Raw genomic sequence first — 27,364 nt, forward strand, 5'->3', positions numbered from 1 at the left:
CCTCAAAAACTCAAAACATTGAAACACCCTGACTACACTAAAGGAGAATGGCAACTGGATCACATCTGCGTGGACAAATACCACCACAAAGAGATCTATAACGTCCAAGTCCTCCGAGGAATAGACACAGGTTCAGATCACTTCGTAGTTAAAATTAAAATTAAACTCACTCCCCAGAGGAGACAGCAAAAGCAAGCCATTAAAACTAAAAGAAAAATAAATCCTACCCAGCTATCAACAACAAAAATTACCAGAAAGCAACTGAAAAAATAAAAATTACAGATAAACTTGAAGACTTAGTACACAACCTTAAACAAATTGCAGAAGACCTGGCTCCAATTAAACCACGTAAAAAACACCAATGGTGGAACAGTGAATGTGATGAAACAGTGGAGAAAAGACATCAGGCATGGCTATCACATCAGTCCCAAAAACAGAAATATCCTATCAAAATCTAGTAAAACCGAGAAAAGAAACTACCCAAGTCATAAGAAGAATAAAAAGACAACATCATAAGGACACGCTGCAGTTAATTGAAGAACAATTCAATAAAACTCAATCAAGGGACTACTACAAAACCTTCAGAAAGCAGCTCCAAAAATATGAACCCCCGACCCTACTGATGAAGGATGAAAATGGTAAGCTGGCTAAAAACAATAAAGACGATGCAGAAATTCTGGCTAAATATTTCAACAAGCTTTTAAATTGTGAAGAACCTACAGAACTCCTTCATTTGGACACCAACATCCCGATAAAAACACCACCAGAGAACATCAATCCCCCCGCAATAAAGAAAGTCTACCAAGCTCTGAATAAATTTTTAAAAAACTACAAAGCGCCAGGAGAAGATCAGACCTTTGCGGAAATATGGAAATATGCAGGAACACCATCAAAAGTTGCCCTCCATCAACAACTTGTCTCTATCTGGATTAAAGAAGAACTACCGGAACACTGGACAACAGCCCTCATTCGCCCACTGCAAAAAAAGGAGACAAAACCGACCCTAATAACTACAGGGGAATCTCGCTTCTAGACATAACATACAAAATATTTTCAATAATCATCCTTAATAGGATAAGTTTACAACTTTAGAAAGAACTAGGAGAATGTCACGGAGGTTTCAGACCCTGGAGGAGCTGTCCTGATTAGAACATGAATCTTAAGTTGATAATGGACTATACGAGGAGAAGAAACAGAGATATGCTGATAACATTTGTAGATTTCAAGAAAGCTTATGATTGCATCCATAGAGAATCTCTGTTTAACATTTTAAGACACCTTGGACAACACCCCAAATTAACAAACATGATAAAATTGACTCTCACTAACACCAAATCAAAAGTGAAGTTTAGGGCTGAAACATCAGAGACATTTGAAATTAAAACTGGACTACGGCAGGGAGATGGGCTCTCACCACTATTATTTAATTGTGCTCTAGAAATGGTAATGAGGGAATGGTTTAGGAAATGTCCCCTGAAAATAAAGATTGGCCAAAAAATCAAAACAAATTGTCTGGGCTTCGCTGACGATTTAGCATTACTAGCAGTGGACATAAAAGAAGCAAAAACCCAGATATCAGAACTTCAAAACATTGCAAATAAAATTGGCCTCAAAATATCATTTGAAAAAACAGAAATTATGCCCCCAAAACCAGCACAACTAAAAGAAGTTACCATAAATGGTAATAAAATCAAAATAGTAACTCAATTTAAATATCTTGGAGAAGTAATAAAACATAACTTAAATGAAAAAAAATCACAATCCAAACAAGAACAAATAGATTAGCTAAAGCACAAAAATTAACATGGGATATCTACAAAAAGAAATGTCTATCAATAAATGCAAAAATAAAACACTACAACACAGTTATAAAACCGGAAGCTACATATGCAGCAGAAACACTTTTTTTTTTACCTGAATAGACAATTAAAGACTGACAGACTTCAAAAAACTGGAAGGAGAATTGGAAGAACCTGTATCAACAAAAAATACCAGAAAGATGGACAGTGGTGGTTAATACCTAACAAAGTCGTGTACAAGGAGCTAGAACCCATTACAGATACTATGCGTAATAGGAGACTGGGATTCTTTGGACATATCATGAGGATGCAGAATTCGAGACTTCTGAAACTAGTACAACACAATCTCGTTTCAAAAAATACCACAACAATGGTACAGGGAAGTAAGAGAGGATCTGAAGGAAATAGGCTTTACAACAGAAGACACCACAAATAAGATAAAACTGCATACAAAACTCAAGAATACAAACCTCCGTTTTGCCCTTACACAAAACAAACCAACAACACGCATATTTTCAACTGAGGAAAGGCACGAAGATCGGAGCGTCTGAAGAGGTACTGGAAGGACCGCAAAGCCCGAACAATCCCTTCAAAGAGACCTGAACGACGGACGGACTGATTAACGTGATCCTATCTGGTCATAAAAGAAGAAGAAGAAGGAGGAGAAGAAATTGATAACTAATGTATAAAATAAGTATACACAATGGAGAGATGCAGGCGTTCCTTTCAATAATGTTTTCTTAATGTATGACTGCACTTCTGGAACAGGTAAATCCTTTTTACTATGCTCTTAAAAAGGCTTTTATGTCGATATTGAAGGGTATTCTGCACGTGTTTCTAATGGCTCGATCGCACATTTCTGTCATAAACGTGATCATCCATAAATTCTGAGCACAGACGTATATATGAGAATCACGCATGTGTGTTCAGCCAAAGTAATGAATCTGTGTGGTAATTGAGTGGCATAATTACTGGGTTCTCACTAAGGCGGCCTAGATTCGAATCCAAGCCAATGCACATGAATTTTGGAAATAAGAAGTCGCGTAACTGTGGTTCGGATATCGCAGTATCGGTCAGTCACATAAAACCACAAGCTTGCATTTTTAATAACTTTGCTGTTATAGGTCGCTCATAAACTTTTAACAAATACTTCAGGAGTATTGCGTATGTCCTCACACGATGCCACAATTCTATTCCGAAGGGTTTCCACATCAGGCACCGGAGACGAATACACTGATGATTTTATATGGCCCGACAAATACAATACGAGAGGGTTCAGATCAGGTGAGCGTGGAGACCAAGCAATCGGACCACCTCTACGTATCCATCGATCAGGAAACATTCAATCCAAGTCAATGAAACATCGATGTGAGGTCTGTTCCAGTAGGAGGTAAACATTTTGAACTTCTTCTGTAATGACTGACTTGCGGAAGAAAAACGTTCCGGTGAAGTTCAGTGTTGTGAAGGCCATAACTCGAAAATGAAGCATTTCCGGACACATGTTGTAATGAACTATTTTGATTGTCTACATATAAAAAATACATACCTTAAGTTATGCCCCCAATTTTTGAAACAACCTGTATATTGGAACAAGAAATTTTTAAGAAGGATTATATCACTTCTGAGCATAACAAGACATATTATAAAGAAATGTCTGCGGAATGTATTTAGGCAAGACAACGTCCGTAACATTACAATGCTCTTAGTAAGATTATGCTGATAAATCTACACGGATAGATCTTAGGCAATGAGTTTGGTAATCAGGTTATCTTCGCAGCACGATCTCTGTTTGTGTTTACAGAAGCTCCAGCACATGTTCTCCGAGGTGTACACAAGCACGCGTTTGACTTCGTCACAAAAAAGACATTACTATAAACGTTACATCCGGCCGGGTTTTTAAAGGTAACGAAAAAATGCGACAAAACAGGGGGCGCAGAGTTAGGTTTTCTTTCACCAACACGTTGTGTACCTTTCCTGAGCCACGCCCGACCAAGCACACGCGTTCTGCTACTTCCGGAGTAAACAGTGCAGTGTCGTATATTACTTCTCCACATAACTCAAGCCTACACTCCATCACACATGTTATGACGAGCCATATCCAGCCTTCAGACCGGGAAGAAACTTCGTCTTTTCTTACATACCAGAAGGAAGAAACAACTTTATCTTGCTGCGTGCCACAAGTGCCCATCAATTGTGAAAATAGAGGCTCCTATTTTTATTTTTAAACCTAACACCAGATTGCATAAAGTAGTTATGTGCGCCTGGTTTCAGAGATGATAATCTCTCAAATATCAGGGTTTCGGTCCCTGGTTCTAATCGATGCCATTCTGAATGTCGTATACACGAGTGTATACTGGGTGAACCACCTACAAATTTTCGAACGTTGTTACGGATACCTTTTGCGTATATTGGTATAAGAAAACTTTGGTCTCCGATGAATCGTTACAGAGTAATTGCATTTCGTTTGGTCTGTTTCCCTAATTACCTTTGTATCTGTATTGCACTAAAAGTAATTATAATATTTGTTTTACGTCCGTCCTAAATGCTAGTTATTGACAGACGCCGGGGTGTCGGAATTTTCTCCCACGAAAGTCCTTTAACGTGCCGGATGCCAACGATACGGAGTTGTTACCTTTAAAACACCCTTTAAAGGCACATCACAGGTTTTTTCACTGTTGTGGAAGTATTTTCACAGAAGGATGATTGGGTTAACAAACCAAATCAATCATAATTACATTATTAACCTTGTTGTTGCTGAATTCTCGAACAGGCTGGTGTGACCCCAGTGTTGAATTTTTTCAACCAACAACCTCATCAAATATTATCGCCAAAATACATGCATTAAGTACAGAATAATATTTTGAGACGATATTTTAACTCACCCGTTTGTTCCTACAACGTTGGATATAGTTCATGTTTGGCATCCATTAGGAAGATGCTTAGAAATTTTCATTTGCATTATGGGCTATGCCTACTATATTTACGCACAATACTAAACCATATACACGACTAACAGCAGACGGGGCGAGTTGGCCGTGCGGTTAGAGGCACGCCGCTGTGAGTTTGCATCCGGGAAATAGTGGGTTCGAATCCCACTGTCGGCAGCCCTGAAGATGGTTTTCCGTGGTCTCCCATTTTCACACCACGCAAATGCTGGAGCTGTACCTTAATTAAGGCCACGGCCGCTTCCTTCCAACTCCTAGGCCTTTCCTATCCCATTGTCGCCATAAGACCTACCTGTGTCGGTGCGACGTAAAGCCACTAGCAAAAAGAAACTAACAGCAGAAAGATTAAATTAAACACTCAATACTGATAAATGTTGGGCGGAACTTGTTATAAACTTGGCATCAACTGACTCTTTATAAGTGGCCGTGCGTGTAGAGGCGCGCGGCTGTGAGCTTGCATCCGGGAGATAGTAGGTTCGAATCCCACTATCGGCAGCCCTGAAAATGGTTTTCCGTGGTTTCCCATTTTCACACCAGGCAAATGCTGGGGCTGTACCTTAATTAAGGCCACGGTCGCTTCCTTCCAACTCCTAGGCCTTTCCTGTCCCATCGTCGCCATAAGACCTATCTGTGTCGGTGCAACGTAAAGCCCCTAGCAAAAAAAAAAACTCTTTATAAGATCTGTTTGCTTCGTCCGCTACACGCGCCGACGGCTCTTCGTTCACAAATATCCCGAAATAACCCATTTCAGGACATTCAGGGGTCAAATTATTATTTGACATAGCTAAGTTTGGTGCTTGAAATGCGTAAACTCGCCGTCCGATCACGTGGGCAGGCCTACATCAGTGTCGTTTCTTCTTCTCTCTGGCAGTAAATCATCACATCTATATCCGACTCGTTGGCTGAACGGTCAGCGTACTGGGCTTCGGTTCAGAGGGTCCCGGGTTCGATTAACAACCGGGTCGGGGATTTTAACCTTAATTGGTTAATTCCAATCGTACGGGGGCCGGGTGTATGCGTTTTCTTCATCATTTCATCCTCATCACGACGCGCAGGCTGCCTACGGGCATCAAATAGAAAGACCTGCACCTGGCGAGCCGAACCCGTCCTGGGATATTCCGACACAAAATGCCATACGACATTTCATTTCATCACATCTATGAACATTATTATCATTCCCTATCACTTTACTGATGTCCTCAATATCAATTCCGTCACTGTAGAAATCCACATCAGACGCAATCCCCTCTAAAAGTGAGAGATTTCCTCCGGACGCATCTTACGTTCGTACGCGGCAGCCATCATTCAAACACGATGTTTACAATTGCGACAAAAGAAAGACGTTTTCCTGCAGAACTACTCGCGGAATTAATATAAACTACTCAGTTTAAAGTGTGACTATAGATGGCAGGAACATATACCACAGTTATAAGGTAGATCGAGTATATTTGACCGCAGCACTGATAGTGCCAAGTCCGGCTCGAGTAGCCTATACTCGATCGCAGCACTGGCGGTGCAAAGTCCGGCTCGAGTAGCCTATACTCGATCGCAGCACTGGCGGTGCAAAGTCCGGCTCGAGTAGCCTATACTCGATCACAGCAGTGAAAAAGTGAATCTGTAATGAGCCACCGGAAACCACGGGTCCCTTATACCAATATACTCAGAAGATTTCACTGAACAACCTCCGAAAGTTTGTCGGTGGAGTTCGGGTTCATCCCGTATATAAGATTAATGCTATTGGTTTTACGTACTACTTAACACTTCTACGGTTTCCGGAACTGTTGTGCTAGCGCTGACAAATACTATCATGAATATCGTTTTTCCTTAGCTTTGTCCTAAACGCTTTGCAAGCACTTGCTATCATTTTTTACATGCACAGGAATAAACGTTTCTAGTATCAATATATTCTGGATCCAAGTCGTTCCAAGCTTCGACACAACTGTTCGATACACTCAGGATAGTAGCGGTAAATAAGGTAAAAACCTTGGCGATCGTAAATTGTATGTTTCTTAATTTATTGACTTCATGGCCTTAGATTTAATGTATACTCTCATGACAAAAATCTGGTATAATACAGAAAGTGGATTTCTCCATCAAAGTTATGAGCATATATCCAGGGAAACAAAGATCATAAGGAAAGACTACTGCAATAAAAGAATGCACCATCGCCTAATCAAGAACTGGGTAAAGTATGAATCAATTTCATTTCATTTTGAATCGTAAATACTGTACATATTTTGTTGAATATCTCAAAATGCAGTGCTGTGGAGAAGTCCGGTTTCTGAAATAACTTATTCGTCTGTGTATTTATTCGCATGTAGAACTCCCAAAGGATGAAAAACAGGCACCTCGACATATCCAAAACCATACAGCCAACTGCATACTATACAGATAATTTTATAAAACTAGTTAAGCCACTTCGAGAAGTGATGAATGAATGTATGAAAGATAATATAAAAGAGAACTTACAATAGTACACACATGAGAAACTAAGGATTTGTGGCACACGTGGCTTTAAGATACACAGAATGTATTAGTAAGGTACGGCCAAATTTTCAGGACACATTGTTCACACCTAGGAGAAGAAAATACGTTATATCGTCGTTGCAGTGCCGAAACCGCGAATGTCACAATGCTTTTCGTATCCATTATTTCCCTTGAAACTGGTCTCGCCTTCCAGCCACATATTGATATTGCAGTCCATCATACATTTTCGTTGAGTTCATTTTGCTATGAGCGTGTGTAAATGAAAATGATTCTTACTGTACCGTACTGTAGGAATATATTTTTGCATGACATTTGTATCCACTCCTAGACTATTATGTATTTATTTAAGGTTCTTTAAGACCATTCAGGTTGTGAGTTTCACAAATAGGAAAAGTCCTCTCAGTTTTAATTACTGCGTTGGGGATCATTGTAAGTATCTAGGTGTTAATACAAGGAAAGATCTTCATTGGGGTAATCTCATACATGGGATTGTAAATAAAGAGTACAGATCTCTGCATATGGTTATGAGGGTGTTCAGGGGTTGTAGTAAGGATGTAAAGGAGAGGGCATATAAGTCTCTAGTAAGACCCCAACTAGAATATGGTTCCAGTGTATGGGACCCTCACCAGGATTACCTGATTCAAGAACTGGAAAAAATCCAAAGAAAAGCAGCTCGATTTGTTCTGGGTGATTTCCGACAAAAGAGTAGCGTTACAAATATGTTGCAAAGTTTGGGCTGGGAAGAAGTGAGAGAAAGAAGAAGAGCTGCTCGACTAAGTGGTATGTTCCGAGCTGTCAGCGGAGAGATGACGTGGAATGACATTGGTAGACGAATAAGTTTGAGTGGCGTTTATAAAAGTAGGAAAGATCACAATATGAAGATAAAGTTGGAATTCAAGAGGACAAACTGGGGCAAATATACATTTATAGGAAGGGGAGTTAGGGATTGGAATAACTTACCAAGGGAGATGTTCAATAAATTTCCAATTTCTTTGAAATCATTTAGGAAAAGGTTAGGAAAACAACAGATAGGGAATCTGCCACCTGGGCGACTGCCCTAAATGCAGATCAATAGTGATTGATTGATTGATTGATTGATTGATTGATTGATTGATTGATTGATTGATTGATTGATTGATTGATTGATTGATTGATTGATTGATTGATTGATTGATTGATTGATTGATTGATTGATTGACGTTTCTTACATGAAATGTTCAAATGTTCAAAATACCCTCCGTTAGCATTGATACATGCATCAACCCGCTGTCGCATTGAATCAGTGTGGTGTGCTGGTATATCCTGTTCCTGTTTCTTTGCCATGTAAAGTTATATAAAATGAGTTCTAACATGGAAATACAGCGTTTCCGGACCCATGTCCATATAACATATTTTCTTCTTCTACGTTTGTGAGGAATATGTCCTGAAAGTTTGGCTGTACCTTAATGTTACACTACCGAGCTCGATAGCTGCAGTCGCTAAAGTGCGGCCAGTATCCAGTATTCGGGAGACAGTAGGTTCGAACCCCACTGTCGGCAGCCCTGAAAATGGTTTTCCGTGGTTTCCCATTTTTCACACCAGGCAAATGCTGGGGCTGTACCTTAATTACGGCCAGGGCCGCTTCCTTCCCAGTCCTAGCCCTTTCCTGTCCCATCGTCGCCATAAGACCTATCTGTGTCGGTGCGACGTAAAGCAACTAGCAAAAAAAAAAAAAAATTACACTCTGTACGGTTAGTAAACTGTCGTTAATTTAAATCCTTATCTGTAATTTACTTCCTCTCTTTTTCCTCTGTCCTGGCCGTCTTCTCAGTTATCTGAGATCGCTGCTAATATGAATTAAGCCCTGATTTGTGGTCCGATGACCTAACTTACTTCAACCTCATGTGGACGGATGTACTCACTAAAGCGTTTTCCTGTGGCGAGTGACAGGAACTAAATGCGGCTAAAATTCCTGGCCCGAACAGTAATCCAACCTGGGACCCATGAACCGAAGTTCTCTACAGCGACCAGTCATCCAAGGAACCGGATATATTTGTAAATTGCTACTGTATAAATATTGTATAATAGCGTCGTAAGCATGTTTATGATGTGAAAAAACCACACTGAACGTTCAAAGTGAATTGATGTTTTAAATGCTCATTAACTAACTCGCTGAAAAAAGAATAAGCAATTGATGCTATAGATATGTTTGGTGTGCTACATGGGAGACGCATTATACTTTGATAAAAATTAAAATGAAGTGTCCAAAATTATTAAATGCGGTAGTCTATTTACCAATGAGGCTTGTTGCGCTTGGAAGAATGCATAGTCGCTCAAAAAAAGAATAAGTGCATTGTTAAAAATGTTTTCTAACATTTAATCACATTGGGAATGAAAATGTTGGTGCAGTAAATATCGTGTTGTTAGTCGTGGAATTCAAAAATCGCTGTCTGATTTCATCACCTGGAAGTTTAAATCAGACATTGGATGGGTGCATCGCCGATTTTTTTAAACGAAAATGTTGAGAGAACGGCTATAAATAGATTAGTCATGTGACTTCTACCAGATGGCCCTCCATCTCCTGTCTCGATCTCTCTACCGCTGGTTTTCATATCTGTCTCTTTTTAAGCAAAAATAATTTTAGTCTCCGCCCTCTATAGCAACAATATTACCCCTCTCTTTTCTCCAGACTTTCTCCGGCTATTTCGGCTGCTACGTACGCGTTGCTCGCTTTCTCTGTCTACTCCACCCACACAGCTCCATCTGCAGGATGTTTTCATGTCCCTTCTGTCTCTTTCTCTCTGTCTCTAGATAGACACATAAAAGTAGTAAAATATGAGCTACTTTGTGGTTTAAAGTGTTTCCTAACATTTAATGACATTGGGATGAAAATGTTGGTGCAGTAAATATCGTGTTGTTAGTCGTGGAATTCGAGCTGCAGGACTAAAATTAGCACCCACTTCTCCGAATGGGATAACAGTAGCAATACAAACAGTTCTACAATGTATGGAAGTAATCTAAGAATGATTAGACAATTTTTCTATTATATGTGCTAAGAAGAACTGCTTTTAGTGGACCAGGAAATATTTACAGATGTAAAAAAAAAAAAAGGGAGAAGTATTAAGAAAATGGGAATGAAGCCAGCAGAATGTTGTTGAGTTTAAGAATGAACACCATTCATGAAAGTATATATCGCTTACAAGATCGCTTAAACATATTAACTATCTGGCCCTTGCATGTGTTTGCTTTATAAACAAGAAATATATTAACAATGTTAATAGTTTTCGTTCCCTCTTAAGTTTGGGCTTTTGTTTGTTTGCTAAACCATCAACCCAGAAGCTCCTTTATTCCTCAAATAACACTGTCAAAGATCTTGTGATTTTACAGAAAGCCCAAAACCTATGTCAGTACTATAATGAGGCGGACGGCCACGAACTCCGCAATTCAGAAAAGGTCTAGGAAGTGTCCACTAATCCCCATACCGGAATTCCTCAACTTGCTCTTCAGGCAGAAAAAAAGGTGCTTCCGGCTAGCTTGTACCTGCAGAGAAGAGAATAGTAGTCGTGAAACTATCGCCGAGAAAGTAAGGTACTAAAAAGTGCTGCTAGACGTTTACGATAGTGATACTGAAGATGGAGAAGAGTGTAAAAGTACTGTTCTGTGAAAGGGGCCAGACAATCTTACTTTTAAAAAACTTTACATTCAGACATTATAGGAAAGTGAAATCTGCTGGTGGTCAGGGTTGCAGATGCTCGAAGAAGGAGAACTGAAATGTCAAACTTCCAACACTGGGAGTGATCATGTTTTGTCTAGGCGCATGGGAAATCACACTCATGACCCATCTTGAGAAGAGTACAAACAGACTATTACAATCGGCTGAATAGTGCCGGCTCTGGTTCCGTACCAAAAACTGAAAAGTAAATTATAGAACGACACCCAGAAGAAAATTGTGAAATGTGTTTCACACGAAGTGTTTTTTTTTTTTTTTTTTTTTTGCTAGTTGCTTTACGTCGCACCGACACAGATAGGTCTTATGGCGACGATGGGACAGGAAAGGGCTAGGAGTGGGAAGGAAGCGGCCATGGCCTTAACTAAGGTACAGCCCCAGCATCCGCCTGGTGTGAAAATGGGAAACCACGGAATACCATCTTCAGGGCTGCCGATAGTGGGGTTCGAACCTACTATCTCCCGAATACTGGATACTCCCCGCACTTAAGCGACTGCAACTATCGAGCTGGGTCGCACAAAGTTTAAATGTTATCGTTAGCTTAAAAATATCTTCTGAATAAAATGAATTGCAGTTGAAGCTCGCTATAATATTTCTTTTCTTTAAACACTTTTTCGTGATAGCTTAAAATATCTTCTGAATAACAGTACTTGCAATTGAAGCTCGTTATTATGTGGCTTACTGATGTGTTGCGGGAGTGGCCAAGACAAAATCACGAGTCTGCTGTTAGTTGCGCAGTTCGTGTACTGGCGGAGTTCAGGTAATGAAATGAAATGTCGTATGGCTTTTAGTGCCAGGAGTGTCCGAGGACAAGTTCGGCTCGCCAGATGCAGGTCTTTTGATTTGACACCCGTAGGCGACCTGCGCGTCGTGATGAGGATGAATGATGATGAAGACGACACATACATCTAGCCCCCGTGGCAGTGAAATTAACCAATGATGGTTAAAATTAACGACCCTGCCGGGAATCGAACCCGGGACCCCTGTGACCAAAGGCCAGTACGCTAACCATTTAGCCATGGAGCTGGACGGATTTCTGGCGTAGAGCAGGTAAAAGTTGAGGAGTTCGTGTGAGCCGAATGAGGCATACTAGACAAGGTGAGTAGTGAAATCGTTTGACGTCTTTCTCTACCAAGCTATAGTCCTCTCCGTGTAAGGACGTACCCTAAGGGTGCAACCTTACCCTTTCTCCCCTGTAATATTAAGGTATCGATTTATAGTTACTTTTCTTGCTGTTGGGTATTTTGCAGGTCGTTTTCAGTGTCGGTAACCATACAGTTTAGGGACCCTACTTGCCGATACGACGTCTTACATTAACCGTTAATCTGGCACGTTGGCAACTTTCAATCACTGTTCTAGCATGAATTGCGTGTTGCCACCGCATCGCCGTTAAAGTGACTAGTGATACATTTGCGAGAATATTTAAAGCATATTTTCTTTTTCTGTGGGATTGTAAATCTATTTGGCTAATACCAAGTAAGTAGAATTGTGGCATGTTCGGATAATGCATTTATTAACATTGTTTGCGCGAAATGATTAAAGTGCTCAAGTACGTCAGTTTCATGTCTAGATCTACCGGTACACGAAATAACTCTTGCGGGACGAAATTTTGGCAGTAGAACTTATGACATTATTATTTTCAAATCCGCAGTGAACTTGAAACCTGACCTAATTTCCGTTCACGGAGCTTAGCACATTAGTATTCCTATATGTTTCCTGATAAGCTTGAAGATATAACCAGCCTGCAGGCTGAAAATATGCCCAATAATTTCTCTCCTTACTGGTTACCGGTGTTGAAGAGAGAAGGAAATGTTCGCGCAAAAGAAAGGGAAGTCATTGGATGTCTGGAACTTTCTAAAATCACACTGCAAAGACTTATTAAATAAATTGCATCGTTTAACACGCCCCTCTTGTCAAGAATATGGTTATAGTACGCCTAGTGTATATCAAAATAAAGACGGATAATTTGAGTGAGAAAGTGTGTTTATATCCTTAATTCCTCATTGAGCGTGGAAATCGACGAGATATTCATAATTATCTTGAGTTATTTGATCTTATCTTTTATCATTTACTAGGGTAGGGAAACATTGATTATCGGTGTTTCCTACATTGAGGTTAGTTTGTTATGGTTATGTCTGGTGATTTTAATATGTAACCAGGCAGGTTGGCAGCAGTGATCCGCCATTACAAAAAAGAGAAAAGAAGAGCATCGGGCGGCGATATTTACTTTCTGGGGTATTTCCTTACGTGGAAATTACTATAGAAAAGTGCAATCGCAGCATCACTAACGTTGTGAGTAAAACATTTCACAGTAACCACCACAAGCACCGGCTTTACACTGCCATTAGTATATTCGGCTCAGTGAAGGCTACGCATCCTTGGAGACTCGCCGTTTGTGTTTGCAGTAACACGCACACACTGCCAACCACCACAGAAACATGTCACAGTAGAATACATGGCTCATCGTCCGGCTCCATGGCTAAATGGTTAGCGTGCTGGCCTTTGGTCACAGGGGTCCCGGGTTCGATTCCAGGCAGGGTAATTTTAATCATCATTGATTAATTTCTCTGGCACGGGGGCTGTATGTATGTGTTCATCCTCATCACGACGCGCAGGACGCCCACGGGTGTCAGATCGAAAGACCTGCACCTGGCAAGCCGAACTCCCGGAACTAAAAGCCATACGCCATTTCATGTTTTCACATGGGGCATCCGGGTGTAAAACTGGGCCAAGTCCACTTGTTTTTTTCTTTCTTTCTTTCTTTCTTTCTCTCTCTCTCTTTTTTTTTTTTTTTTGCTTTACGTTGCACCGACACAGATAGGTCTTATCGCGACGATGGGACAGGAAAGGCTAGGAGTGGGAAGGAAGCGGCCGTGGCTCTAATCAAGGTACAGCCCCAGCATTTGCCTGGTGTGAAAATGGGAAACCACGGAAAACCATCTTCAGGGCTGCCGACAGTGGGGTTCGAACCTAGTATCTCCGGAATACTGGATACTGGCCGCACTTAAGCGACTGCAGCTATCGAGCTCGGTAGTCCACTTGTTCGACACAGTTCGCACCCGTAACCCCAGCAGAGCGTGAGAAAGGTGGTGGGGGAAGGGGATCAGGAATAATATTGATCATTGTCCCTTAATTTGCAATTTGTTTCCCTACTCTTGCTATAGTTCTTAAATCATGCCTACGTATTAGTTTGTCAGTCACCGATTCGCATTTAGGGCTGTTGTCCAGGTAGCAGATTCCCTACCAATTGTTTACCTAAAAAAACCAAACCCCATGGCTCAACGGCCATGGCCTACCAAGCGACCGCTCTCAACCCGAAGGTCTGCAGATTACGAGGTGTCGTGTGGTCAGCACGACGAATCCTCCCGGCCGTTATTCTTGGCTTTCTAGACCGGGGTCGCCATCTCACCGTCAGACAGCTCCTGAATTGTAATCACGTAGGCTGAGTGGACCTCGAACCAGCCCTCAGGTGCAGGTAAAACTCCCTGACCTGGCCGGAAATCGAAACCGGGGCCTCCGGGTAAGAGGCAGGCACTCTACCCCCACACCGCGGGGCCGGCAATTGTTTACATAGTCCTTTTTAAATGAAAGAAGTTGGAAAATTATCGAATACCTCCTTCGGTAAATTATTCCAATCCCTAGTTCCTGTTGTTATAAACGAACATTTGCCACCGAGCGAAGTGGATCTACGACTTGGAGTTAAAGCTCTGCATTCGGAAAACCAGTGGTTTCCCTTCACACCTGTCAAATGCTGGGGCTGTACCTTAATTAAGGTCACGGTCGGTTCCTTTCCACTCCTTGCCCTTTCCTATCCAGTAGTGGACATAAGACCTATCTGTGTCGGTGCAACGTAAAGCAAATTGTAAAAAAAAAAAAAAAAAAAAAAAAAAAAAAATTAAAAATAAAAATAAAAATACCGAGCTCGATATCTGCAGCCGCTTAAGTGCGGCCAGTATCCAGTAATCGGGAGATCGTGGGTTCGAACCCCACTGTCGACAGCCCTGAAGATGGTTTTCCCTTGTTTCCCATTTTTACACCAGGCAAATGCTGGGGCTGTACCTTAATTAAGGCCACGGCCACTTCCTTCCTACTCCTAGCCCTTCCCTATCCCATCGTCGCCATAAGACCTATCTGTGTCGGTGCGACGTAAAGCAACTAGCAAAAAAAAAAATAAAAATAAAAAAATAATAATAATAAAGTAACTGAGAGACTGAAGTTGCGCAAACAAAAGGCGACAACAACAACATATTTCACTAAATTCTATATAAACTTTCCCTCTGTTTCTTTAAACATATGAAAAGAGATCACTCTGCACCAGTAAAATTGAGGGTATTCAAAATACGTTAATTACGTACCAAGAACGAATATTTTTCTCTCTGGAATTAGTGGATATTTTTCTGAATGTTGATGGCGATCCTACTGTGACATAAGGAGATGTTTTAATTAGTGTTTATTGTTTATTTCTGCTGCCAAATTACAATATTAGACGTTTTCTTGAAAATTATATTCACTTCAGTGACAAGTGGACGTAGTGATATATTTGGATAGCTGAAAGAAATTTAGAACTCTTGGTCATCCCCCCCCCCCCCCCACTATTTCTCGCATCTTCCGGAAAGTTGAAGGAATGAAAATAAAATAAAAATCTTAAAGTTAAGAAAGTTGCCACTGAATGGGAAAGCGAGGTTGTGTAGGAGTGAGTGCGATGTTATTTCGAGATGCAATCTGCGGATTGTGCGAGGAGCCAACAAGTTCCACACCTGGCTGTCTCCAGCTGGCTGGCTGCGGACTAACAATGGCACACAGCCCATTTCTCGTGTGTAGACATCCATGCTTCGCCAGATTTTATCGTCCTAATGTCAGCAATGCACATAGAATTTTATTTAATTTTGTTTAAGAATTACAAGGAACTGTTATGAACTTTCCCTTTCTTCTGACTCCTACGAACTCGCGCTTGTGAGCAGTATTGCCAGACCAACTAGTTTTGAAAGCAGGATATTCCATTATGAAAAATCAGTAGACTGCAGTAGAATTTCCAGTTACTTAATAAAAATGATAACTTTCCGTTTACAAAATTCTATTTTGGTCGGGTGCTTATTCATTTCAAACTATTTAGCTGGCAATCAATTGGTAATTAAAAATATAAAAATTAGACAGGTACCGACTAAGTGAACTGGCCGCGCGTGTTAACTCGCTACGGCTATGAAGCAAGCTCTGCAATCGGAGTAGATTAGGTTCGAACCTCACTTTACCGATTGCCCATTTTCTTTACTTACTACCACGTACTCGATTTATGGTGCATATCATGCAAGCCATACAGGAATGGACGCGAATACCACTTCCAATGCTATCGAAATAGCAAGAGTTAAAACGTAGTTCGTCCTTATTACAGTGTAAATTTTAGCTCAATAGGGTTCAAGGTGCTTACGTGAGAAAGACCTGCTTCAGAGGAATTACTGTTACTTTAATCATTTCTAGGCAAAACACTGACATTCACGTGTCTCGTAAAATCTACGGCTATTGGAGAGACCATTATACACTTGGCATATTATTCAGCTCAATAGGATGGGATCATTGACGTAAAGTCCAGGCCTCCAGAAAATTGAATCTACTGTTTGAGATATTTCCAAGACAAAACAGGCTTTACGATTTTGTTTTTACGTGATATGTAGTCAGACAGAGTGAGAGGAGGAAAGGCTATTTCCTCGGAGGCGATAATATGTGAGAGTTTCACGTATAGAAATGTGACGGGGACGGGGCATGTTCAGTGACTTGCAGCAGAAGAGTTGAACGTCTCTATCTTGTATGTGTGCGTCGGCCGACTGTTTACTGTTCCGTCAGCAGACCATGTGTCAAAACGATCGGTTTTTTCTTTCTAATTTTCGGAGCAATGAACCGTGGCGATATACAGAACTGTCTGTCACTGCGTTCTTTTCAGACATCACTAGTGCTGACTGACTACATATATACAGCACATTCCGTGACGGAAACGCTAAAAGAATATACCAGTCCTCACTGATTTAGTCTGGTAAAAATGAAAATAATTTTTCATCAAAAGCACGACTTCATGGTTTAGAAGAAACTTTAAGAATGGGAAGAGTTGCTGTATCACTTCTTGTCATGCATTACACAGTCGTTCATTAATTTGAATACACTTTTGGCAGTAGTCGCGGAAGAAATATTACATTCCCAGCAATAACGAAAGAATTGCTCCCCTAGTAACTGAATAGAGTTTTGCAAAATCAGCTTCAGTAGCGCAATGTGAACTTCTTTCCTTCTGTTCCTCAGATAGCAGGATAAATCCTCCCCACCCCCCCACCCCCCTCACCCTGTCTATGAAATTTGAAGTACAGTGAAGTACAGTATTTAAAAGGGAAAGTACGTCATTATGGGTCGAAAATAGAACGTTAAAATTTATTTTCTAATAATATATACTTTCCTCTTTAGTCTGGTAGGAAAAATGAATTATCTACATTACTTAAAAGATGTCCGGCTCCATGGCTAAATGGTTAGCGTGCTGGCCTTTGGTCCAGAGGGTCCCTGGTTTGATTTCCGGCTGGGTTGGAGATTTTAACCTTTGGCTCGGGGACCGGCTGTCTGTGCTGTCCTCAACATCCCTGAAACTCACACAACATGCATAACACGATCCCCCACCACAATAACACGCAGTTACCTACACATGGCAGATGTCGCCCAATCTCATCGGAGGGTCTGCCTTACAAGGGATGCACCCGGCTAGAAATAGCCACACGAAATTATTATTACTTAAAGGATATACTTATAAATGTCTACATATGAATCTCACTCTGTTATTTGTTTGTTGTTCATTTTTAATAACTTTCATTCTCGTTCATATTTTTCATCGTAATTCAAAAACTACTGAATTTAACACGGTTGTGTCTTTTATATAAACAACAACTCGTTTCTTTAATTCAATTCTTTGAAATATGAATTAGTAGCTCAAGAATTGTATGAAAAGTTATGATTAAGAAAAATACGGAAGAAATGTCTTAGAAATTCTAGATTGTGTTGTTGATATGAGTTTCTAACCCATTCAGATCCAGTTTCCACTATAATGTATACAGCTTTCTTTATATTCTCGCAACCTTGTGGTTGCAAGTTTAGAAATGTCTTTCACGTATCCATGAACATTCCTGCTTCTGTTTTTTGTAAGAGAATATCATTTATCAAGATTAGTTAAAAAGAAGAAAGAGTGAACGAAGTGTTACAAGCATGAGTTAAGATTCTTCTTCTGCTCCTACCACTTTCCCCACATTCTGATGCGAGTCGCTGGTGAAACTGTGTCGCACACGTGGAAGTGGCCCTATTTTGCGGCCAAATGCCCTCTTTGACGCCAGCCCTATGTAGAGGAATGTACTCACTATCGCGTCTTCCTGCGCTGGTTGGTAGAAAGGGGAAAAAGCACACACATCCAGTCCCCAAGCCAGAAGAATTAACCATACGCGATTAAAATCCCCGACCCAGCCGGGAATTGAACCCGGGACCCTCTGAACCGAAGGCCTCCATACTGACGATCCAGCCAAGGAGTTACGATATACAAGAAGTTCAACCTCACTTTCTTTGATTTCATTAAATAAATTTTTCTGAGTGTTCTTCTTCTTCTTCTCCTTTATTTGTTGTCCTCCAGGGTCGGTCTTACCCTCGGACTTAGCGAGGGATCCCACCTCTACCACCTCAAGGGCAGTGTCCTGAAGCGTCAGATAACGGGTGGCGGGATACAACTGGGGAGGATGACCAGTACCTCGCCCAGGCGGCCTCACCTGCTATGCTGAACAGGGGCCTTGTGTGGGATGGGAAGATTGGAAAGGGTAGACAAGAAAGAGGGAAGGAAGCGACCGTGCCTTAAGTTAGGTACCATCTCAGCATTTGCCTGCAGGAGAAGTGGGGAACCACGGAAAACCACTTCCAGGATGGCTGAGGTGGGAATCGAATCCACCTCTACTCATTTGAATTTCCGAGGCTGAGTGGAGCCCGTTCCAGCCCTCGTGGCAGAGCCGGGGATCGAATTCGGGCCTCCGGGGGTGGCAGCTAATCACACTAACCACTACACCACAGAGGCGGTCTTCTTCGATTTCATTAAATAATTTTTTCTGAGTGTTCTATAATATATATTTTTCACGTTTATAGTGTATCCAATGATCAGCAAACACTCATAGGTACAGTACTAATGCTTGTTGTTTTAAGGGGCCTAACATCGAAGGTTATCGGCCCGGTACAGTACTTAAAACTAGCGTAGGCACCCTATCGTACTAGTAACTATTCGTTGGTACGGATAGGCCATTAAAACGTCAATAGAGATTTTTAAAGAATCTATTTCAGGATAGCGCTCAATTTGTACCTCTGAATAAATTAAACTCATATACAGTAGACTATATACAGCATATTCATTATTGTAGTCGTGAAAGAGATAAATAATAGCATTAAGAGAATCATGTAAATATTCAATGAATTTCTAGTATTTATAGTGTAAACCCGATTTAGCTGCAACAAGTTCGTATGCAAATTTGATCAAATTTTTGCATGTACTTACTAAGCGTTTTAGAAATAAATCTGCACATTATTTCACGAACTACAGAATGTACCTATTCTATTCGTACGGGTTGTTTGCTTTAGTACCTCAACGCACTGCTAGAAAATAATAAACTGAAGAGGATTTTATTACAGAACATAATTATATTCAACAAAGCCTTCAGAAAACAAATATCTACTGTATCTGATGCAACCATGTTAACAAAATATACAGCTTTTAATAAAGAAAAGCGCGCTCATAATCTTGGATTTTTCCTATTCGTACAAGCAAATTGGGCACTTGAAATAAACGAAAAATATAGGGTTCTGGAACATATTAGTATCTAGTGGAATGTCCCCTAGCTTGTATAACTGCCTGACATCATCGCGGCGTAGAATACACCGATTTCTTGCACATGTCCGCGCTGATTTTCTGCCATTCCTAAAGAATCACACTTTTAAGTTCTTCCTTCATACGCACACGTTGCCTACGGATATTCCTCTTCAACGTAGCCCAAACATTTTCGATGGAATTTAAATCCGGAGGCTGGGGAGGTGTTCTAAGCTGCTTAGGTATGTTCCAGAGCAACTATTTCTTATTAATGTAAGCAGTGTGTTTTGGGTCATTATCATGCTGGAACATATCAACGGGTGGCATCCCCATTTTTTCGGCACTCTGCTTCACGTTTGCCCCCAGGATTTCATTATAGCCCTCCTTGTTCATTATTCTGTCAATTAAATGTATGTTACCCACACCTCTGGCTGACATACAGCCCCAGAGCATTACAGACCCCACCACCGTATTTTACAGTTGGGAGTGTATTTGCCACATCATTGTCCGTGTCCGACTCGTTGGCTCAATGGTCAGCGTACTGGCCTTCGGTTCAGAGGGTCCCGGGTTCAATTCCTGGCCAGGTCGGGGATTTTAACCTTCATTGGTTAATTCCAGTGGCCCGGGGGCTGGGTGTTTGTGCTGTCCCCAACATCCCTGCAACTCACACACCACACATAACACTATCCTCTACCAAACACGCAGTTACCTACATATGGCAGATGTCGCCCACCCTCACCGGAGGGTCTGTCTTACAAGGGCTGCACTCGGCTAGAAATATCCACACGAAATTAAATTATCATTGTCCGTACCAATTTTTCTCCATATTCTGTGAATGCCATCTGACCCGAAAAGGTTTATTTTTGTCTCATCAGACCAGATAATATCATTCCAAAATTCGTTCTCCTTATTTATATGCTCCTTAGCGAATGTCGGTCTAAGCCGTCTGTTTTTTCTACTGACGTACGGCCTTTTCCGAGGAATTCTTCCATAGTACCCATGCCGATACAGGATCCGACGGATGGTGGAGTTGCTGATCTTCTTTCCAGTTCGTTCCTCTGTGAGTTGCCTCAATACTGGTGCACTTAATTTGGAATCTGACTTTTATCAGCCGAACAACAAACCGTTTTTCCCTTTCAGTTAAGCACTTTGTCCTGGGTTTGCTTGGCGTGTTCTTAATAGTTCCTTTGTTTTTACATTTATCAACCACATATTGCACCGTAGAATGTGTTCTATTGACCAGCTGTCCAATCTTTCGTAATGAAAATCCTTTAAGTGCCAGTTTAAGCATAGTCTGCTTAAGCTCCGAAGGTGCACTCTACCCATGTCCACTACCGACACTCTAGGAAGGAGACGAACGCACTTGACCAGTCGTATGCTGTCTCTGAGACTTTCTCGTGCATCGCAAACAAACTGTGCGCATCATCCTGTCCATGTGTACGAATACAACTGGTACACACGTTTGTCGATGCTGGCACATTCATATCAAATCCTCCTGCCTGTATGTAAATAAGTATGGTTTTGACTAACAATCATTGACAAACCCTTTTTTACCCGTAATGCACGTTTTATTTCAGTTTTTCAATCCTTAATGTGAATATATGAGACTTGATAAGAAAATGAAGCCTGTACGAATAACAGAGCCACATACTCTATAAGGAATGTGTTCTATGTTAAGCACACAAATTTTTTAGTAATATTTGCAGTTGCTGAGCTATAAACATTTGGCATTTACTACATTCAGGCTAGTGAATGTGTTCCCACACCTCTTAAATGCGATTTTTAGGTAACATTTTATCTGATAGGGCGCGATCATTACTTGGGTGGATGGATTGTGTACTGTTGACTACTAGAAAAGCAGAAAGCTATTAGTCACCCTACTACATACAGGGTGAACGAAAAATGACGTATAGTAATAGGCCGTGATGGCCGGCCCCGTGGTGTAGGGGTAGCGTGCCTGCCTCTTACCCGGTGGACCCGGGATCGATTCCCGACCAGGTCAGGGTTTTACCTGGACCTGAGCGCTGGTTCGAGATCCACTCAGCCTACGTGATTATAATTGAGGAGCTATCTGGCGGTGAGGTGGCGGCCCCGGTCTAGAAAGTCAAGAATAACGGCCGAGAGGATTCGTCGTGCTGACCACACGACACCTCGTAATCTGCAGGCCTTCGGGCTGAGCAGCGGTCGCTTGGTAGTCCAAGTCCCTTTAAGTGCTGTAGTGCCATGGGGTAATAGGCCGTGATGAATACTATCAGGAGAATTAAAATGAGGATAGGAATGAAACCTCTAACTCTTAATTTTTAATCCAGATTCAAATGGGGCAAAATAACGTAATGTTTCAGACAAGGTCTGGGCTCAAATGCCTTAAAAGGAGCCCCAGGACGTCTTAAATATCGCAAAACCTATCTTTTTCGGTGTCTCTTCGACATCAACGGTAAAAAATCCTTCAGAAACCGAATGTCGAATTTTGCACCCTTACCGTCATTCGAAAGCAAAAACAAAAAAAACAAAAAATTGAACTGATACCAAGTAGAACGACAGCGGAGACTCCCACCTGATATAATATGGTTTAAGAAACTACATTATCTTACATTCCCCAAATTCCTATCCTCATTTAAATGGTAGGAGAAGAAGAAGAAGAAAGCAGCACTTGTACCTTACCTTACTTGTCCTCTGTGATATGGATTCCTGTACGATCCCTCACCTGCTGTAATGCCCCATTATAATGCAGAATAATGACAGCGCGTAGAGACCTGGAAACATTTGCGCTGAAATGAGGTGTTGAGAAATAGTGGACCACGTGGGGTGTAGATTTAAGAGTCTGACGATAGCCCTTGAGTTAACACATGAGGAGTTAGCAAAGTATTCTAAGCAAAGAACAGCTGTAAGGTCCAAGACACGACCGGATATTTCACTTACAAATTTACGACCCCAGTAGAGTTTATATTAGAGTGAAATAGGTGATTATTCTGTTTTACTACCGTATGTACTACGGAAATGTGGTGTCGACTTAAGAACGTGCTTCACATGTAAATATTGTAGCACACAGCCCTTGCGGAAACAATAACGTGTTTCCTGTGCCTACTCACTTGGCATTATTCCTCTCGACAGGGAGGAGATTTCTGATTCTGTAGGGTCCAGTTCCTTTCCCCGACAGTTATCGCATTTGAGAGGAATCGGAGTGTTCATTTCATTTTCCAAATAGGGTATAGACCAGCTACGATGATATTATTATTATTAACATTGTGTGGCTTGACAAGTACATGCATGGAGTAAATATAACAAATTTAAAGTTAAATATTAAATGCAGAGTTAAAGATTTGGGCATTTCATGTCACACTGTGAAGAGTCTCCAAACCATCTCCGAGAGTCGGCGCATGTTTCTATTGTATCAGATGGGATGAAACAGACACAGCGGTGCTCGCCGACAGGCGGCAGATTTGCCGACTCGGCCTGTCATTTAGCTGGCGGTGCAGCGAGCGTTTCGAAGACTTCGTGCGCGCTCTAGCGCCATTGATTTAATACATTCAGCTGAATCACGGCCGACTTGATGCGTCGCTCTAGCGAGGGATCCAGTAGGCCGTGGCTGAATTTACGCGGCGATTGCATCATTGGTAGGTATTCCTGTATTAGATATCATGAAGTATCTTTAAATTCAATAATATACACGTAAAAGGACATATAGTATAAGTAGACTTTTGGAAGAAGAATACGAACAATAATATTTTATTTTTATATAATGTTAGCTAGCTTCCTCACCTAACGTCGCACTCGCTAATTTGTTTTGTGCACTGCCTGCTCGATACGCACCCGATGAATGCTTATAAGCAGTCATTTTAGATGCAGATCGAGCAGGCAGTGGTTTCGTCACAGTCGGCAAAAACCGCTCTGTGTATCAATCACAGGTGGCGACCGACGCGGCTGCCGACTCGGGCAAAAACCGCTCCGTGTGTCATCAGCCTTAGTGTGCAGTTCCCCACGATGTTTATATCATCACGTGTTCTTCCGCATCACGATTGCAGGAGGCACTATCTTTGAATCCTCATTCTTTTCACCATCGACCACATCTCCCATGGCCTGTTCTAATTCGGCTTAATGCTTGTATCCATTCGTGGCGAGGAAGATTGAAGCCCTCAATTTTTCTGATAGGAACCTTGATAAGGTGTGCATTATGAGGTGGATTTTCTTTCCTACATTCTTTACTTCGGTGTTTGCACTGGAAATCTTCAATGGCTGTAGATCGGTCCGTGGCGGCTTACGTGATTTTAATTGCAACTCAGGTGGATCCTGTAAAAAGAGTGAGTTTTTGTGGATTCAGTCTTCTTGAAAGAAAAAATGTTTTGGACGTTTTCCATTGACGTATACAGGAGAATTATTTGATGAGGCAGGTAGCCAGTGGGTGGGCATTGATCTGACACTAAAAGTGATGATTTTCATTACCTCATTAAGATGCACATAAATCCTAGCTGAGCGAACACTGCTTCCCTAAACAGAAGAACAAGATACGCCTAAAGAGAAGAGGAGTGTGAGAGCGGGAAAACAGCTGAATGCACACATTTGCAATTTTTAAAAAGCACACCATGAACGAATCGCGCGAATTCAACGAAGGTTGCCACGCAGTACCGTCATCGTCACGGGCTGGCATGTGCCTCATTTGCGTTTAATGCTGATTGCTTGCGCTTAAGTGCCACTAGGGGGCGTGCATACCGCTCCCTCGTTCATAGATCCAAGACGCCGAGTAAGGTATTAGTAGCAGTGTGAGTACGGAGTGAAGTTGAGTGAACACGCAACATGTTCGACTAGCTTTGCTCACCACTAGAACCGTGCTGATTTCACTGCGCGTCGGTGCTGGACACGGAGGGAATGTGAAGGTACAGACGCATCGAGAAGGATCGGTTCGACCGCGGTGGGCCATCAGCAGAGGGGATCGTTTCATCGCACGGCATGCTGTAAGCACTCAATGGGCGTCGCTGCGCACCACTCAGAAATATGTCACGGCAGCTGAGGATACACTTGTGTCCCACCAGTAACACATCCAGGCGGTTAGCAGAGCAATGTCTGTCACCGCAGCATCTCTTACGACATCTACCATCAAGACTGGAGGATCGCCGAGCACGTTTGAATTTCTGCCAGGCACAGACAGCATGGCAACTTGGGAATTTACGACGAGTTGTGCTCATCGATGAATCGTGGTTTTGTCGGGATGGATTCGGAAGAATGATAGCAACACGTGAAGCAATCCTGACTTTACGTTCGATCTTTTAAGACCGAATAAAGAAGTACAAGCCCACGTACATGGCGTTCGTAGATCTAGAAAAGACATTCGATAATGTTGATTGGACGAAGCTATTTGAGATTCTGAAGGTGATCGGGATTAGATACCGAGAACGAAGAATTATCTACAATCTGTATAAAAATAAGTCTGCCATGATCAGAATCGAGGGCTAGAAGCAGAAATCCATAAATGAGTTAGGCAAGGCTGCAATTTTCTCCCCTTCCTTTTCAAATGTTGATACAGAACAGGCGGTAGAGGAAATCAAAGAAGTATTTGTAAGGGGAATCAGAATCCAGGGAAAGGAAATCAAAACCCTGAGAGTTGCCGATGGTATTGTTATTTTATCTGAGAATGCAGAAGATCTGGAGAAATTGCTGAATGTTATGGACAGAGTCTTGGGTAAGGAGTGAAAATGAAAACCTACAACCTGTTTTCCAGTCTTAGACCGGGTCAGGAATGTAATGAATGAAACAAATATATAGGCTAGTATTACAATGGGGTCGCCACTCCCAAGGTGATTATTAATGACTGATAGATGCAATGAAATGATAATGGAGAGTGTTGCTGGAATGAAAGATGACGGAAAACCGGAGTAACCGGAGAAAAACCTGTCCCGCCTCCGCTTTGTCCAGCACAAATCTCACATGGAGTGACCGGAATTTGAACCACGGTATCCAGCGGTGAGAGGCCGACGCGCTGCCGTCTGAGCCACGGAGGCTCCCATTGGGTAAGGAGTACAAGATAAAAATAAATAAGACCAAACCAAAAGTAATGAAGTGCAGTCGAACGAAGTCATGTGATGCAGGAAATATTAGATTAGGAAATGAAGTCTTAAAGGAAGTAGATGAATTTTGTTACTTGGGTGGTAAAATAACTAACAATGGAAGAAGTAAGGAGGACATAAAATGCAAACTAGCAGAAGCAAGGAATGTATTTCTTAAGAAAATAAATTTGCTCCCTTCGAACATCGATATAGAAATTAGAAAGATGTGTTTGAAGACTTTCTTATGGAACGTGGCATTGTATGGAAGTGAAACATGGACAATGACTAGCTCAGAAAGAAAGAGAATAGAAGCTTTTGTAATGTGGAGTTACAGAGGAATGCTAAAGGTGAGATGGATAGATCGAATCACGAATGAAGACATACTGAATCGAATTGGTGAGAGAAGATCGATTTGGCTAAATTTGACGAGATGAGCTTGCATCCGGAAGATAGTGGGTTTGAATCCCACTATCGGCAACCCTGAAGATGGTTTTCCGTGGTTTCCCATTTTTACACCAGGCAAATGCTGGGGCTGTACCTTAATTAAGGTCACGACCGCTTCCTTCCCACTCCTAGGCCTTTCTTATCCCATCGTCGCCATAAGACCTATCTGTGTCGGCGCGACGTAAAACAAATTGTAATGTATATATAGTGTCTCCAGCCGAAATGATTGCAGCACTATAAAGCTACAAGAACGGGGACTGATGACCGGAGACGTTTTCCATGCTCCTAAAACAACTCCAGCTTGTGCGCTAATAGAATCCCTCTGGTCCTGAAATAATTAAGACGGCAGCCTAATGAAAGTCTGGAGAAGTACTCAGTGGCTGTACCATATGGGTGAGGTGTGGGCAGCACAGGCGTCATGCTTGTTACTGCTAAGTGTGTAACACCGACCTTCACGGGATGAGGACGCAGTTTAATTTGTTGGCAACCGTCCTGTTTCTTTCTATTGCTTTATACTGTGAACAGCCCAAAGGGTGGCCACGACCTTCGAGAAGGTGGGGAAGTCATTTGGGGCAATTCATTACCCTTGGATTATCTTCTGATTTATGTTCCTACGCTTTTACAAGTCCTGGAAATTGCAGTGGCCTTGATCATAGTCTAGTATACCAGCTTCTTGTCTTGTTGACCAGGCTGTAGTTGCTACTGTAGTTGCCTATATGCTCACCTTCTATGTTCAAGGTTGTAGAATCGAATTCCTGCGCGATCGGTTGGTATTTAAGAGTGCTGAAATGCTAGAGATTAATTGCAGTAGATCATCTATCACGTTGTCCGGCTCTATGGCTAAATGGTTAGCGTAATGGTCTTTGGTCACAGGGGTCCCGAGTTCGATTCCCGGCAAGGTCGGGAGTTTAACCATAATTGGTTAATTTCGCTGACACGGGGGCTGGGTATGTGTGTCGTCTTCATCATATTTCATCCTCATCACGACGCGCAGGTCGCTTACCCTGCCCTCTTCCACCCGATAATGTGCACTCTGATTTCAATTATATACCAGCATAATGCGACACACGTCACGGAATGAATGCTTT

The 27,364-nt window shown here is 41.7% G+C and overlaps 1 protein-coding gene across 1 annotated transcript in view; it reads left to right on the plus strand.

Moving 5' to 3' along the window:
• Positions 1–27,364, plus strand: part of LOC136858356 (uncharacterized) — a 562,168-nt gene that overhangs the window by 231,430 nt on the left and 303,374 nt on the right. The window lies entirely within an intron of this gene.

Source organism: Anabrus simplex, chromosome 1 (genome assembly GCF_040414725.1).
Source record: "Anabrus simplex isolate iqAnaSimp1 chromosome 1, ASM4041472v1, whole genome shotgun sequence".
In the NCBI taxonomy this organism is placed as follows: Eukaryota; Metazoa; Arthropoda; class Insecta; order Orthoptera; family Tettigoniidae; genus Anabrus; species Anabrus simplex.